The 15,934-nt window shown below is 48.1% G+C and overlaps 16 non-coding genes across 16 annotated transcripts; 8 read left to right on the plus strand and 8 right to left on the minus strand.

Annotated features, from left to right (window-relative positions):
* Positions 1-69: 69 nt before the first annotated feature.
* trnak-cuu (transfer RNA lysine (anticodon CUU)) lies at positions 70-142 on the plus strand. The gene has a single exon. It is a non-coding gene; the product is annotated as a tRNA-Lys (tRNA).
* A 2,235-nt stretch (positions 143-2,377) lies between these two features.
* trnam-cau (transfer RNA methionine (anticodon CAU)) lies at positions 2,378-2,449 on the minus strand. Its single transcript has one exon. It is a non-coding gene; the product is annotated as a tRNA-Met (tRNA).
* A 259-nt stretch (positions 2,450-2,708) lies between these two features.
* trnak-cuu (transfer RNA lysine (anticodon CUU)) lies at positions 2,709-2,781 on the plus strand. The gene has a single exon. It is a non-coding gene; the product is annotated as a tRNA-Lys (tRNA).
* Positions 2,782-3,654: 873 nt separating this feature from the next.
* Positions 3,655-3,726, minus strand: trnam-cau (transfer RNA methionine (anticodon CAU)). Its single transcript has one exon. It is a non-coding gene; the product is annotated as a tRNA-Met (tRNA).
* Positions 3,727-3,985: 259 nt separating this feature from the next.
* On the plus strand, positions 3,986-4,058 carry trnak-cuu (transfer RNA lysine (anticodon CUU)). Its single transcript has one exon. It is a non-coding gene; the product is annotated as a tRNA-Lys (tRNA).
* Positions 4,059-4,931: 873 nt separating this feature from the next.
* Positions 4,932-5,003, minus strand: trnam-cau (transfer RNA methionine (anticodon CAU)). Its single transcript has one exon. It is a non-coding gene; the product is annotated as a tRNA-Met (tRNA).
* Positions 5,004-5,262: 259 nt separating this feature from the next.
* trnak-cuu (transfer RNA lysine (anticodon CUU)) lies at positions 5,263-5,335 on the plus strand. The gene has a single exon. It is a non-coding gene; the product is annotated as a tRNA-Lys (tRNA).
* A 1,327-nt stretch (positions 5,336-6,662) lies between these two features.
* trnam-cau (transfer RNA methionine (anticodon CAU)) lies at positions 6,663-6,734 on the minus strand. Its single transcript has one exon. It is a non-coding gene; the product is annotated as a tRNA-Met (tRNA).
* A 259-nt stretch (positions 6,735-6,993) lies between these two features.
* On the plus strand, positions 6,994-7,066 carry trnak-cuu (transfer RNA lysine (anticodon CUU)). The gene has a single exon. It is a non-coding gene; the product is annotated as a tRNA-Lys (tRNA).
* Positions 7,067-11,117: 4,051 nt separating this feature from the next.
* On the minus strand, positions 11,118-11,189 carry trnal-caa (transfer RNA leucine (anticodon CAA)). The gene has a single exon. It is a non-coding gene; the product is annotated as a tRNA-Leu (tRNA).
* A 259-nt stretch (positions 11,190-11,448) lies between these two features.
* On the plus strand, positions 11,449-11,521 carry trnak-cuu (transfer RNA lysine (anticodon CUU)). The gene has a single exon. It is a non-coding gene; the product is annotated as a tRNA-Lys (tRNA).
* An 873-nt stretch (positions 11,522-12,394) lies between these two features.
* Positions 12,395-12,466, minus strand: trnam-cau (transfer RNA methionine (anticodon CAU)). Its single transcript has one exon. It is a non-coding gene; the product is annotated as a tRNA-Met (tRNA).
* Positions 12,467-12,725: 259 nt separating this feature from the next.
* Positions 12,726-12,798, plus strand: trnak-cuu (transfer RNA lysine (anticodon CUU)). The gene has a single exon. It is a non-coding gene; the product is annotated as a tRNA-Lys (tRNA).
* Positions 12,799-14,579: 1,781 nt separating this feature from the next.
* trnam-cau (transfer RNA methionine (anticodon CAU)) lies at positions 14,580-14,651 on the minus strand. The gene has a single exon. It is a non-coding gene; the product is annotated as a tRNA-Met (tRNA).
* A 259-nt stretch (positions 14,652-14,910) lies between these two features.
* On the plus strand, positions 14,911-14,983 carry trnak-cuu (transfer RNA lysine (anticodon CUU)). Its single transcript has one exon. It is a non-coding gene; the product is annotated as a tRNA-Lys (tRNA).
* Positions 14,984-15,856: 873 nt separating this feature from the next.
* On the minus strand, positions 15,857-15,928 carry trnam-cau (transfer RNA methionine (anticodon CAU)). Its single transcript has one exon. It is a non-coding gene; the product is annotated as a tRNA-Met (tRNA).
* Between the last annotated feature and the right edge of the window lie 6 nt (positions 15,929-15,934).

Raw genomic sequence — 15,934 nt, forward strand, 5'->3', positions numbered from 1 at the left:
GTCCGTCAAGTGGCCGCATTTCCCCTTGCAGACTCCGGCGGGTTGTCTTGCCCTGCTGCCCCCCCAGTGGCCCGGCTAGCTCACTCGGTAGAGCATGAGACTCTTAATCTCAGGGTCGTGGGTTCGAGCCCCACGTTGGGTGCCTCCTTCTGCTTGTTGCCTTTCTTTATGGTAAGGAAGTGTAGAGTGGCGAAGGGGACGGTAAAAGCCTGCTGGTTCAGGAAGCAGGCTGATGTGTGCACTTGTTGTCAGTTGAGACCAACGACTGTCAATGCTAGCTTCACCCAGAGCTGTGATTTGCCTCGTCCTAGCCTTTCGCAAAGGCACGAGTTTGCAGGCTACAGTGACATTCACAAATGTTGAAAGACAGAAATACAGATAGATAGGGATAGATAGATAGATGGATGGATGGATAAATATTCCTTCAGTCAGCGTGAGAAGCCTTTTACGATTGCTTAGAAAACGAACTTGCTGCTGCAGTTTTTCAAGTCCTCAAGTGCAGGTGAGGTCTCTGAGAGCATATGGCTTTCTGTTACGCAACGCAAAGGAATCTAAAAGTCATAGCAGAGAATGGTTTCGATCCATCGACCTCTGGGTTATGGGTTGCTTGTTGCCTTTCTTTATGGTAAGGAAGTGTAGAGTGGCGAAGGGGACGGTAAAAGCCTGCTGGTTCAGGAAGCAGGCTGATGTGTGCACTTGTTGTCAGTTGAGACCAACGACTGTCAATGCTAGCTTCACCCAGAGCTGTGATTTGCCTCGTCCTAGCCTTTCGCAAAGGCACGAGTTTGCAGGCTACATTGACATTCACAAATGTTGAAAGACAGAAATACAGATAGATAGGGATAGATAGATAGATGGATGGATGGATAAATATTCCTTCAGTCAGCGTGAGAAGCCTTTTACGATTGCTTAGAAAACGAACTTGCTGCTGCAGTTTTTCAAGTCCTCAAGTGCAGGTGAGGTCTCTGAGAGCATATGGCTTTCTGTTACGCAACGCAAAGGAATCTAAAAGTCATAGCAGAGAATGGTTTCGATCCATCGACCTCTGGGTTATGGGTTGCTTGTTGCCTTTCTTTATGGTAAGGAAGTGTAGAGTGGCGAAGGGGACGGTAAAAGCCTGCTGGTTCAGGAAGCAGGCTGATGTGTGCACTTGTTGTCAGTTGAGACCAACGACTGTCAATGCTAGCTTCACCCAGAGCTGTGATTTGCCTCGTCCTAGCCTTTCGCAAAGGCACGAGTTTGCAGGCTACATTGACATTCACAAATGTTGAAAGACAGAAATACAGATAGATAGGGATAGATAGATAGATGGATGGATGGATAAATATTCCTTCAGTCAGCGTGAGAAGCCTTTTACGATTGCTTAGAAAACGAACTTGCTGCTGCAGTTTTTCAAGTCCTCAAGTGCAGGTGAGGTCTCTGAGAGCATATGGCTTTCTGTTACGCAACGCAAAGGAATCTAAAAGTCATAGCAGAGAATGGTTTCGATCCATCGACCTCTGGGTTATGGGTTGCTTGTTGCCTTTCTTTATGGTAAGGAAGTGTAGAGTGGCGAAGGGGACGGTAAAAGCCTGCTGGTTCAGGAAGCAGGCTGATGTGTGCACTTGTTGTCAGTTGAGACCAACGACTGTCAATGCTAGCTTCACCCAGAGCTGTGATTTGCCTCGTCCTAGCCTTTCGCAAAGGCACGAGTTTGCAGGCTACATTGACATTCACAAATGTTGAAAGACAGAAATACAGATAGATAGGGATAGATAGATAGATGGATGGATGGATAAATATTCCTTCAGTCAGCGTGAGAAGCCTTTTACGATTGCTTAGAAAACGAACTTGCTGCTGCAGTTTTTCAAGTCCTCAAGTGCAGGTGAGGTCTCTGAGAGCATATGGCTTTCTGTTACGCAACGCAAAGGAATCTAAAAGTCATAGCAGAGAATGGTTTCGATCCATCGACCTCTGGGTTATGGGTTGCTTGTTGCCTTTCTTTATGGTAAGGAAGTGTAGAGTGGCGAAGGGGACGGTAAAAGCCTGCTGGTTCAGGAAGCAGGCTGATGTGTGCACTTGTTGTCAGTTGAGACCAACGACTGTCAATGCTAGCTTCACCCAGAGCTGTGATTTGCCTCGTCCTAGCCTTTCGCAAAGGCACGAGTTTGCAGGCTACATTGACATTCACAAATGTTGAAAGACAGAAATACAGATAGATAGGGATAGATAGATAGATGGATGGATGGATAAATATTCCTTCAGTCAGCGTGAGAAGCCTTTTACGATTGCTTAGAAAACGAACTTGCTGCTGCAGTTTTTCAAGTCCTCAAGTGCAGGTGAGGTCTCTGAGAGCATATGGCTTTCTGTTACGCAACGCAAAGGAATCTAAAAGTCATAGCAGAGAATGGTTTCGATCCATCGACCTCTGGGTTATGGGCCCAGCACGCTTCCGCTGCGCCACTCTGCTCACTTGTGGGAGCTGGCCTTCACGCAAAAGTGCCAATGATGTGCTCACGTCGAGCAGGCGCTCGTAGTTCGGCATGAACTGCAGCCTGTAACCCTCCCAAGAACTCTTTGGACCAGAATAGACGATTTGAGCCGAAGCCTCCGGATGGTGAATGCAGGCACGGAAGTCGGAAAGTATCGGACGCCCGTGCGTCCGTCAAGTGGCCGCATTTCCCCTTGCAGACTCCGGCGGGTTGTCTTGCTCTGCGGCCCCCCCAGTGGCCCGGCTAGCTCAGTCGGTAGAGCATGAGACTCTTAATCTCAGGGTCGTGGGTTCGAGCCCCACGTTGGGCGACTCCTTCTGCTTGTTGCCTTTCTTTATGGTAAGGAAGTGTAGAGTGGCGAAGGGGACGGTAAAAGCCTGCTGGTTCAGGAAGCAGGCTGATGTGTGCACTTGTTGTCAGTTGAGACCAACGACTGTCAATGCTAGCTTCACCCAGAGCTGTGATTTGCCTCGTCCTAGCCTTTCGCAAAGGCACGAGTTTGCAGGCTACATTGACATTCACAAATGTTGAAAGACAGAAATACAGATAGATAGGGATAGATAGATAGATGGATGGATGGATAAATATTCCTTCAGTCAGCGTGAGAAGCCTTTTACGATTGCTTAGAAAACGAACTTGCTGCTGCAGTTTTTCAAGTCCTCAAGTGCAGGTGAGGTCTCTGAGAGCATATGGCTTTCTGTTACGCAACGCAAAGGAATCTAAAAGTCATAGCAGAGAATGGTTTCGATCCATCGACCTCTGGGTTATGGGTTGCTTGTTGCCTTTCTTTATGGTAAGGAAGTGTAGAGTGGCGAAGGGGACGGTAAAAGCCTGCTGGTTCAGGAAGCAGGCTGATGTGTGCACTTGTTGTCAGTTGAGACCAACGACTGTCAATGCTAGCTTCACCCAGAGCTGTGATTTGCCTCGTCCTAGCCTTTCGCAAAGGCACGAGTTTGCAGGCTACATTGACATTCACAAATGTTGAAAGACAGAAATACAGATAGATAGGGATAGATAGATAGATGGATGGATGGATAAATATTCCTTCAGTCAGCGTGAGAAGCCTTTTACGATTGCTTAGAAAACGAACTTGCTGCTGCAGTTTTTCAAGTCCTCAAGTGCAGGTGAGGTCTCTGAGAGCATATGGCTTTCTGTTACGCAACGCAAAGGAATCTAAAAGTCATAGCAGAGAATGGTTTCGATCCATCGACCTCTGGGTTATGGGCCCAGCACGCTTCCGCTGCGCCACTCTGCTCACTTGTGGGAGCTGGCCTTCACGCAAAAGTGCCAATGATGTGCTCACGTCGAGCAGGCGCTCGTAGTTCGGCATGAACTGCAGCCTGTAACCCTCCCAAGAACTCTTTGGACCAGAATAGACGATTTGAGCCGAAGCCTCCGGATGGTGAATGCAGGCACGGAAGTCGGAAAGTATCGGACGCCCGTGCGTCCGTCAAGTGGCCGCATTTCCCCTTGCAGACTCCGGCGGGTTGTCTTGCCCTGCAGCCCCCCCAGTGGCCCGGCTAGCTCACTCGGTAGAGCATGAGACTCTTAATCTCAGGGTCGTGGGTTCGAGCCCCACGTTGGGCGCCTCCTTCTGCTTGTTGCCTTTCTTTATGGTAAGGAAGTGTAGAGTGGCGAAGGGGACGGTAAAAGCCTGCTGGTTCAGGAAGCAGGCTGATGTGTGCACTTGTTGTCAGTTGAGACCAACGACTGTCAATGCTAGCTTCACCCAGAGCTGTGATTTGCCTCGTCCTAGCCTTTCGCAAAGGCACGAGTTTGCAGGCTACAGTGACATTCACAAATGTTGAAAGACAGAAATACAGATAGATAGGGATAGATAGATAGATGGATGGATGGATAAATATTCCTTCAGTCAGCGTGAGAAGCCTTTTACGATTGCTTAGAAAACGAACTTGCTGCTGCAGTTTTTCAAGTCCTCAAGTGCAGGTGAGGTCTCTGAGAGCATATGGCTTTCTGTTACGCAACGCAAAGGAATCTAAAAGTCATAGCAGAGAATGGTTTCGATCCATCGACCTCTGGGTTATGGGTTGCTTGTTGCCTTTCTTTATGGTAAGGAAGTGTAGAGTGGCGAAGGGGACGGTAAAAGCCTGCTGGTTCAGGAAGCAGGCTGATGTGTGCACTTGTTGTCAGTTGAGACCAACGACTGTCAATGCTAGCTTCACCCAGAGCTGTGATTTGCCTCGTCCTAGCCTTTCGCAAAGGCACGAGTTTGCAGGCTACATTGACATTCACAAATGTTGAAAGACAGAAATACAGATAGATAGGGATAGATAGATAGATGGATGGATGGATAAATATTCCTTCAGTCAGCGTGAGAAGCCTTTTACGATTGCTTAGAAAACGAACTTGCTGCTGCAGTTTTTCAAGTCCTCAAGTGCAGGTGAGGTCTCTGAGAGCATATGGCTTTCTGTTACGCAACGCAAAGGAATCTAAAAGTCATAGCAGAGAATGGTTTCGATCCATCGACCTCTGGGTTATGGGCCCAGCACGCTTCCGCTGCGCCACTCTGCTCACTTGTGGGAGCTGGCCTTCACGCAAAAGTGCCAATGATGTGCTCACGTCGAGCAGGCGCTCGTAGTTCGGCATGAACTGCAGCCTGTAACCCTCCCAAGAACTCTTTGGACCAGAATAGACGATTTGAGCCGAAGCCTCCGGATGGTGAATGCAGGCACGGAAGTCGGAAAGTATCGGACGCCCGTGCGTCCGTCAAGTGGCCGCATTTCCCCTTGCAGACTCCGGCGGGTTGTCTTGCCCTGCAGCCCCCCCAGTGGCCCGGCTAGCTCACTCGGTAGAGCATGAGACTCTTAATCTCAGGGTCGTGGGTTCGAGCCCCACGTTGGGCGCCTCCTTCTGCTTGTTGCCTTTCTTTATGGTAAGGAAGTGTAGAGTGGCGAAGGGGACGGTAAAAGCCTGCTGGTTCAGGAAGCAGGCTGATGTGTGCACTTGTTGTCAGTTGAGACCAACGACTGTCAATGCTAGCTTCACCCAGAGCTGTGATTTGCCTCGTCCTAGCCTTTCGCAAAGGCACGAGTTTGCAGGCTACAGTGACATTCACAAATGTTGAAAGACAGAAATACAGATAGATAGGGATAGATAGATAGATGGATGGATGGATAAATATTCCTTCAGTCAGCGTGAGAAGCCTTTTACGATTGCTTAGAAAACGAACTTGCTGCTGCAGTTTTTCAAGTCCTCAAGTGCAGGTGAGGTCTCTGAGAGCATATGGCTTTCTGTTACGCAACGCAAAGGAATCTAAAAGTCATAGCAGAGAATGGTTTCGATCCATCGACCTCTGGGTTATGGGTTGCTTGTTGCCTTTCTTTATGGTAAGGAAGTGTAGAGTGGCGAAGGGGACGGTAAAAGCCTGCTGGTTCAGGAAGCAGGCTGATGTGTGCACTTGTTGTCAGTTGAGACCAACGACTGTCAATGCTAGCTTCACCCAGAGCTGTGATTTGCCTCGTCCTAGCCTTTCGCAAAGGCACGAGTTTGCAGGCTACATTGACATTCACAAATGTTGAAAGACAGAAATACAGATAGATAGGGATAGATAGATAGATGGATGGATGGATAAATATTCCTTCAGTCAGCGTGAGAAGCCTTTTACGATTGCTTAGAAAACGAACTTGCTGCTGCAGTTTTTCAAGTCCTCAAGTGCAGGTGAGGTCTCTGAGAGCATATGGCTTTCTGTTACGCAACGCAAAGGAATCTAAAAGTCATAGCAGAGAATGGTTTCGATCCATCGACCTCTGGGTTATGGGTTGCTTGTTGCCTTTCTTTATGGTAAGGAAGTGTAGAGTGGCGAAGGGGACGGTAAAAGCCTGCTGGTTCAGGAAGCAGGCTGATGTGTGCACTTGTTGTCAGTTGAGACCAACGACTGTCAATGCTAGCTTCACCCAGAGCTGTGATTTGCCTCGTCCTAGCCTTTCGCAAAGGCACGAGTTTGCAGGCTACATTGACATTCACAAATGTTGAAAGACAGAAATACAGATAGATAGGGATAGATAGATAGATGGATGGATGGATAAATATTCCTTCAGTCAGCGTGAGAAGCCTTTTACGATTGCTTAGAAAACGAACTTGCTGCTGCAGTTTTTCAAGTCCTCAAGTGCAGGTGAGGTCTCTGAGAGCATATGGCTTTCTGTTACGCAACGCAAAGGAATCTAAAAGTCATAGCAGAGAATGGTTTCGATCCATCGACCTCTGGGTTATGGGCCCAGCACGCTTCCGCTGCGCCACTCTGCTCACTTGTGGGAGCTGGCCTTCACGCAAAAGTGCCAATGATGTGCTCACGTCGAGCAGGCGCTCGTAGTTCGGCATGAACTGCAGCCTGTAACCCTCCCAAGAACTCTTTGGACCAGAATAGACGATTTGAGCCGAAGCCTCCGGATGGTGAATGCAGGCACGGAAGTCGGAAAGTATCGGACGCCCGTGCGTCCGTCAAGTGGCCGCATTTCCCCTTGCAGACTCCGGCGGGTTGTCTTGCCCTGCAGCCCCCCCAGTGGCCCGGCTAGCTCACTCGGTAGAGCATGAGACTCTTAATCTCAGGGTCGTGGGTTCGAGCCCCACGTTGGGCGCCTCCTTCTGCTTGTTGCCTTTCTTTATGGTAAGGAAGTGTAGAGTGGCGAAGGGGACGGTAAAAGCCTGCTGGTTCAGGAAGCAGGCTGATGTGTGCACTTGTTGTCAGTTGAGACCAACGACTGTCAATGCTAGCTTCACCCAGAGCTGTGATTTGCCTCGTCCTAGCCTTTCGCAAAGGCACGAGTTTGCAGGCTACAGTGACATTCACAAATGTTGAAAGACAGAAATACAGATAGATAGGGATAGATAGATAGATGGATGGATGGATAAATATTCCTTCAGTCAGCGTGAGAAGCCTTTTACGATTGCTTAGAAAACGAACTTGCTGCTGCAGTTTTTCAAGTCCTCAAGTGCAGGTGAGGTCTCTGAGAGCATATGGCTTTCTGTTACGCAACGCAAAGGAATCTAAAAGTCATAGCAGAGAATGGTTTCGATCCATCGACCTCTGGGTTATGGGTTGCTTGTTGCCTTTCTTTATGGTAAGGAAGTGTAGAGTGGTGAAGGGGACGGTAAAAGCCTGCTGGTTCAGGAAGCAGGCTGATGTGTGCACTTGTTGTCAGTTGAGACCAACGACTGTCAATGCTAGCTTCACCCAGAGCTGTGATTTGCCTCGTCCTAGCCTTTCGCAAAGGCACGAGTTTGCAGGCTACAGTGACATTCACAAATGTTGAAAGACAGAAATACAGATAGATAGGGATAGATAGATAGATGGATGGATGGATAAATATTCCTTCAGTCAGCGTGAGAAGCCTTTTACGATTGCTTAGAAAACGAACTTGCTGCTGCAGTTTTTCAAGTCCTCAAGTGCAGGTGAGGTCTCTGAGAGCATATGGCTTTCTGTTACGCAACGCAAAGGAATCTAAAAGTCATAGCAGAGAATGGTTTCGATCCATCGACCTCTGGGTTATGGGTTGCTTGTTGCCTTTCTTTATGGTAAGGAAGTGTAGAGTGGTGAAGGGGACGGTAAAAGCCTGCTGGTTCAGGAAGCAGGCTGATGTGTGCACTTGTTGTCAGTTGAGACCAACGACTGTCAATGCTAGCTTCACCCAGAGCTGTGATTTGCCTCGTCCTAGCCTTTCGCAAAGGCACGAGTTTGCAGGCTACATTGACATTCACAAATGTTGAAAGACAGAAATACAGATAGATAGGGATAGATAGATAGATGGATGGATGGATAAATATTCCTTCAGTCAGCGTGAGAAGCCTTTTACGATTGCTTAGAAAACGAACTTGCTGCTGCAGTTTTTCAAGTCCTCAAGTGCAGGTGAGGTCTCTGAGAGCATATGGCTTTCTGTTACGCAACGCAAAGGAATCTAAAAGTCATAGCAGAGAATGGTTTCGATCCATCGACCTCTGGGTTATGGGTTGCTTGTTGCCTTTCTTTATGGTAAGGAAGTGTAGAGTGGCGAAGGGGACGGTAAAAGCCTGCTGGTTCAGGAAGCAGGCTGATGTGTGCACTTGTTGTCAGTTGAGACCAACGACTGTCAATGCTAGCTTCACCCAGAGCTGTGATTTGCCTCGTCCTAGCCTTTCGCAAAGGCACGAGTTTGCAGGCTACATTGACATTCACAAATGTTGAAAGACAGAAATACAGATAGATAGGGATAGATAGATAGATGGATGGATGGATAAATATTCCTTCAGTCAGCGTGAGAAGCCTTTTACGATTTCTTAGAAAACGAACTTGCTGCTGCAGTTTTTCAAGTCCTCAAGTGCAGGTGAGGTCTCTGAGAGCATATGGCTTTCTGTTACGCAACGCAAAGGAATCTAAAAGTCATAGCAGAGAATGGTTTCGATCCATCGACCTCTGGGTTATGGGTTGCTTGTTGCCTTTCTTTATGGTAAGGAAGTGTAGAGTGGCGAAGGGGACGGTAAAAGCCTGCTGGTTCAGGAAGCAGGCTGATGTGTGCACTTGTTGTCAGTTGAGACCAACGACTGTCAATGCTAGCTTCACCCAGAGCTGTGATTTGCCTCGTCCTAGCCTTTCGCAAAGGCACGAGTTTGCAGGCTACATTGACATTCACAAATGTTGAAAGACAGAAATACAGATAGATAGGGATAGATAGATAGATGGATGGATGGATAAATATTCCTTCAGTCAGCGTGAGAAGCCTTTTACGATTGCTTAGAAAACGAACTTGCTGCTGCAGTTTTTCAAGTCCTCAAGTGCAGGTGAGGTCTCTGAGAGCATATGGCTTTCTGTTACGCAACGCAAAGGAATCTAAAAGTCATAGCAGAGAATGGTTTCGATCCATCGACCTCTGGGTTATGGGTTGCTTGTTGCCTTTCTTTATGGTAAGGAAGTGTAGAGTGGCGAAGGGGACGGTAAAAGCCTGCTGGTTCAGGAAGCAGGCTGATGTGTGCACTTGTTGTCAGTTGAGACCAACGACTGTCAATGCTAGCTTCACCCAGAGCTGTGATTTGCCTCGTCCTAGCCTTTCGCAAAGGCACGAGTTTGCAGGCTACATTGACATTCACAAATGTTGAAAGACAGAAATACAGATAGATAGGGATAGATAGATAGATGGATGGATGGATAAATATTCCTTCAGTCAGCGTGAGAAGCCTTTTACGATTGCTTAGAAAACGAACTTGCTGCTGCAGTTTTTCAAGTCCTCAAGTGCAGGTGAGGTCTCTGAGAGCATATGGCTTTCTGTTACGCAACGCAAAGGAATCTAAAAGTCATAGCAGAGAATGGTTTCGATCCATCGACCTCTGGGTTATGGGTTGCTTGTTGCCTTTCTTTATGGTAAGGAAGTGTAGAGTGGCGAAGGGGACGGTAAAAGCCTGCTGGTTCAGGAAGCAGGCTGATGTGTGCACTTGTTGTCAGTTGAGACCAACGACTGTCAATGCCAGATTCACCCAGAGCTGTGATTTGCCTCGTCCTAGCCTTTCGCAAAGGCACGAGTTTGCAGGCTACATTGACATTCACAAATGTTGAAAGACAGAAATACAGATAGATAGGGATAGATAGATAGATGGATGGATGGATAAATATTCCTTCAGTCAGCGTGAGAAGCCTTTTACGATTGCTTAGAAAACGAACTTGCTGCTGCAGTTTTTCAAGTCCTCAAGTGCAGGTGAGGTCTCTGAGAGCATATGGCTTTCTGTTACGCAACGCAAAGGAATCTAAAAGTCATAGCAGAGAATGGGTTCGATCCATCGACCTCTGGGTTATGGGTTGCTTGTTGCCTTTCTTTATGGTAAGGAAGTGTAGAGTGGTGAAGGGGACGGTAAAAGCCTGCTGGTTCAGGAAGCAGGCTGATGTGTGCACTTGTTGTCAGTTGAGACCAACGACTGTCAATGCTAGCTTCACCCAGAGCTGTGATTTGCCTCGTCCTAGCCTTTCGCAAAGGCACGAGTTTGCAGGCTACATTGACATTCACAAATGTTGAAAGACAGAAATACAGATAGATAGGGATAGATAGATAGATGGATGGATGGATAAATATTCCTTCAGTCAGCGTGAGAAGCCTTTTACGATTGCTTAGAAAACGAACTTGCTGCTGCAGTTTTTCAAGTCCTCAAGTGCAGGTGAGGTCTCTGAGAGCATATGGCTTTCTGTTACGCAACGCAAAGGAATCTAAAAGTCATAGCAGAGAATGGTTTCGATCCATCGACCTCTGGGTTATGGGTTGCTTGTTGCCTTTCTTTATGGTAAGGAAGTGTAGAGTGGCGAAGGGGACGGTAAAAGCCTGCTGGTTCAGGAAGCAGGCTGATGTGTGCACTTGTTGTCAGTTGAGACCAACGACTGTCAATGCTAGCTTCACCCAGAGCTGTGATTTGCCTCGTCCTAGCCTTTCGCAAAGGCACGAGTTTGCAGGCTACATTGACATTCACAAATGTTGAAAGACAGAAATACAGATAGATAGGGATAGATAGATAGATGGATGGATGGATAAATATTCCTTCAGTCAGCGTGAGAAGCCTTTTACGATTGCTTAGAAAACGAACTTGCTGCTGCAGTTTTTCAAGTCCTCAAGTGCAGGTGAGGTCTCTGAGAGCATATGGCTTTCTGTTACGCAACGCAAAGGAATCTAAAAGTCATAGCAGAGAATGGTTTCGATCCATCGACCTCTGGGTTTTGGGCCCAGCACGCTTCCGCTGCGCCACTCTGCTCACTTGTGGGAGCTGGCCTTCACGCAAAAGTGCCAATGATGTGCTCACGTCGAGCAGGCGCTCGTAGTTCGGCATGAACTGCAGCCTGTAACCCTCCCAAGAACTCTTTGGACCAGAATAGACGATTTGAGCCGAAGCCTCCGGATGGTGAATGCAGGCACGGTAGTCGGAAAGTATCGGACGCCCGTGCGTCCGTCAAGTGGCCGCATTTCCCCTTGCAGACTCCGGCGGGTTGTCTTGCTCTGCGGCCCCCCCAGTGGCCCGGCTAGCTCAGTCGGTAGAGCATGAGACTCTTAATCTCAGGGTCGTGGGTTCGAGCCCCACGTTGGGCGTCTCCTTCTGCTTGTTGCCTTTCTTTATGGTAAGGAAGTGTAGAGTGGCGAAGGGGACGGTAAAAGCCTGCTGGTTCAGGAAGCAGGCTGATGTGTGCACTTGTTGTCAGTTGAGACCAACGACTGTCAATGCTAGCTTCACCCAGAGCTGTGATTTGCCTCGTCCTAGCCTTTCGCAAAGGCACGAGTTTGCAGGCTACATTGACATTCACAAATGTTGAAAGACAGAAATACAGATAGATAGGGATAGATAGATAGATGGATGGATGGATAAATATTCCTTCAGTCAGCGTGAGAAGCCTTTTACGATTGCTTAGAAAACGAACTTGCTGCTGCAGTTTTTCAAGTCCTCAAGTGCAGGTGAGGTCTCTGAGAGCATATGGCTTTCTGTTACGCAACGCAAAGGAATCTAAAAGTCATAGCAGAGAATGGTTTCGATCCATCGACCTCTGGGTTATGGGTTGCTTGTTGCCTTTCTTTATGGTAAGGAAGTGTAGAGTGGCGAAGGGGACGGTAAAAGCCTGCTGGTTCAGGAAGCAGGCTGATGTGTGCACTTGTTGTCAGTTGAGACCAACGACTGTCAATGCTAGCTTCACCCAGAGCTGTGATTTGCCTCGTCCTAGCCTTTCGCAAAGGCACGAGTTTGCAGGCTACATTGACATTCACAAATGTTGAAAGACAGAAATACAGATAGATAGGGATAGATAGATAGATGGATGGATGGATAAATATTCCTTCAGTCAGCGTGAGAAGCCTTTTACGATTGCTTAGAAAACGAACTTGCTGCTGCAGTTTTTCAAGTCCTCAAGTGCAGGTGAGGTCTCTGAGAGCATATGGCTTTCTGTTACGCAACGCAAAGGAATCTAAAAGTCATAGCAGAGAATGGTTTCGATCCATCGACCTCTGGGTTATGGGCCCAGCACGCTTCCGCTGCGCCACTCTGCTCACTTGTGGGAGCTGGCCTTCACGCAAAAGTGCCAATGATGTGCTCACGTCGAGCAGGCGCTCGTAGTTCGGCATGAACTGCAGCCTGTAACCCTCCCAAGAACTCTTTGGACCAGAATAGACGATTTGAGCCGAAGCCTCCGGATGGTGAATGCAGGCACGGAAGTCGGAAAGTATCGGACGCCCGTGCGTCCGTCAAGTGGCCGCATTTCCCCTTGCAGACTCCGGTGGGTTGTCTTGCTCTGCGGCCCCCCCAGTGGCCCGGCTAGCTCAGTCGGTAGAGCATGAGACTCTTAATCTCAGGGTCGTGGGTTCGAGCCCCACGTTGGGCGACTCCTTCTGCTTGTTGCCTTTCTTTATGGTAAGGAAGTGTAGAGTGGCGAAGGGGACGGTAAAAGCCTGCTGGTTCAGGAAGCAGGCTGATGTGTGCACTTGTTGTCAGTTGAGACCAACGACTGTCAATGCTAGCTTCACCCAGAGCTGTGATTTGCCTCGTCCTAGCCTTTCGCAAAGGCACGAGTTTGCAGGCTACATTGACATTCACAAATGTTGAAAGACAGAAATACAGATAGATAGGGATAGATAGATAGATGGATGGATGGATAAATATTCCTTCAGTCAGCGTGAGAAGCCTTTTACGATTGCTTAGAAAACGAACTTGCTGCTGCAGTTTTTCAAGTCCTCAAGTGCAGGTGAGGTCTCTGAGAGCATATGGCTTTCTGTTACGCAACGCAAAGGAATCTAAAAGTCATAGCAGAGAATGGTTTCGATCCATCGACCTCTGGGTTATGGGTTGCTTGTTGCCTTTCTTTATGGTAAGGAAGTGTAGAGTGGCGAAGGGGACGGTAAAAGCCTGCTGGTTCAGGAAGCAGGCTGATGTGTGCACTTGTTGTCAGTTGAGACCAACGACTGTCAATGCTAGCTTCACCCAGAGCTGTGATTTGCCTCGTCCTAGCCTTTCGCAAAGGCACGAGTTTGCAGGCTACATTGACATTCACAAATGTTGAAAGACAGAAAAACAGATAGATAGGGATAGATAGATAGATGGATGGATGGATAAATATTCCTTCAGTCAGCGTGAGAAGCCTTTTACGATTGCTTAGAAAACGAACTTGCTGCTGCAGTTTTTCAAGTCCTCAAGTGCAGGTGAGGTCTCTGAGAGCATATGGCTTTCTGTTACGCAACGCAAAGGAATCTAAAAGTCATAGCAGAGAATGGTTTCGATCCATCGACCTCTGGGTTATGGGTTGCTTGTTGCCTTTCTTTATGGTAAGGAAGTGTAGAGTGGCGAAGGGGACGGTAAAAGCCTGCTGGTTCAGGAAGCAGGCTGATGTGTGCACTTGTTGTCAGTTGAGACCAACGACTGTCAATGCTAGCTTCACCCAGAGCTGTGATTTGCCTCGTCCTAGCCTTTCGCAAAGGCACGAGTTTGCAGGCTACATTGACAATCACAAATGTTGAAAGACAGAAATACAGATAGATAGGGATAGATAGATAGATGGATGGATGGATAAATATTCCTTCAGTCAGCGTGAGAAGCCTTTTACGATTGCTTAGAAAACGAACTTGCTGCTGCAGTTTTTCAAGTCCTCAAGTGCAGGTGAGGTCTCTGAGAGCATATGGCTTTCTGTTACGCAACGCAAAGGAATCTAAAAGTCATAGCAGAGAATGGTTTCGATCCATCGACCTCTGGGTTATGGGTTGCTTGTTGCCTTTCTTTATGGTAAGGAAGTGTAGAGTGTCGAAGGGGACGGTAAAAGCCTGCTGGTTCAGGAAGCAGGCTGATGTGTGCACTTGTTGTCAGTTGAGACCAACGACTGTCAATGCTAGCTTCACCCAGAGCTGTGATTTGCCTCGTCCTAGCCTTTCGCAAAGGCACGAGTTTGCAGGCTACATTGACATTCACAAATGTTGAAAGACAGAAATACAGATAGATAGGGATAGATAGATAGATGGATGGATGGATAAATATTCCTTCAGTCAGCGTGAGAAGCCTTTTACGATTGCTTAGAAAACGAACTTGCTGCTGCAGTTTTTCAAGTCCTCAAGTGCAGGTGAGGTCTCTGAGAGCATATGGCTTTCTGTTACGCAACGCAAAGGAATCTAAAAGTCATAGCAGAGAATGGTTTCGATCCATCGACCTCTGGGTTATGGGCCCAGCACGCTTCCGCTGCGCCACTCTGCTCACTTGTGGGAGCTGGCCTTCACGCAAAAGTGCCAATGATGTGCTCACGTCGAGCAGGCGCTCGTAGTTCGGCATGAACTGCAGCCTGTAACCCTCCCAAGAACTCTTTGGACCAGAATAGACGATTTGAGCCGAAGCCTCCGGATGGTGAATGCAGGCACGGAAGTCGGAAAGTATCGGACGCCCGTGCGTCCGTCAAGTGGCCGCATTTCCCCTTGCAGACTCCGGCGGGTTGTCTTGCTCTGCGGCCCCCCCAGTGGCCCGGCTAGCTCAGTCGGTAGAGCATGAGACTCTTAATCTCAGGGTCGTGGGTTCGAGCCCCACGTTGGGCGCCTCCTTCTGCTTGTTGCCTTTCTTTATGGTAAGGAAGTGTAGAGTGGCGAAGGGGACGGTAAAAGCCTGCTGGTTCAGGAAGCAGGCTGATGTGTGCACTTGTTGTCAGTTGAGACCAACGACTGTCAATGCTAGCTTCACCCAGAGCTGTGATTTGCCTCGTCCTAGCCTTTCGCAAAGGCACGAGTTTGCAGGCTACATTGACAATCACAAATGTTGAAAGACAGAAATACAGATAGATAGGGATAGATAGATAGATGGATGGATGGATAAATATTCCTTCAGTCAGCGTGAGAAGCCTTTTACGATTGCTTAGAAAACGAACTTGCTGCTGCAGTTTTTCAAGTCCTCAAGTGCAGGTGAGGTCTCTGAGAGCATATGGCTTTCTGTTACGCAACGCAAAGGAATCTAAAAGTCATAGCAGAGAATGGTTTCGATCCATCGACCTCTGGGTTATGGGTTGCTTGTTGCCTTTCTTTATGGTAAGGAAGTGTAGAGTGGTGAAGGGGACGGTAAAAGCCTGCTGGTTCAGGAAGCAGGCTGATGTGTGCACTTGTTGTCAGTTGAGACCAACGACTGTCAATGCTAGCTTCACCCAGAGCTGTGATTTGCCTCGTCCTAGCCTTTCGCAAAGGCACGAGTTTGCAGGCTACATTGACATTCACAAATGTTGAAAGACAGAAATACAGATAGATAGGGATAGATAGATAGATGGATGGATGGATAAATATTCCTTCAGTCAGCGTGAGAAGCCTTTTACGATTGCTTAGAAAACGAACTTGCTGCTGCAGTTTTTCAAGTCCTCAAGTGCAGGTGAGGTCTCTGAGAGCATATGGCTTTCTGTTACGCAACGCAAAGGAATCTAAAAGTCATAGCAGAGAATGGTTTCGATCCATCGACCTCTGGGTTATGGGCCCAGCACGCTTCCGCTGCGCCACTCTGCTCACTTG

This window comes from Amia ocellicauda, chromosome 12, assembly GCF_036373705.1.
Source record: "Amia ocellicauda isolate fAmiCal2 chromosome 12, fAmiCal2.hap1, whole genome shotgun sequence".
Lineage (NCBI taxonomy): Eukaryota > Metazoa > Chordata > Actinopteri > Amiiformes > Amiidae > Amia > Amia ocellicauda.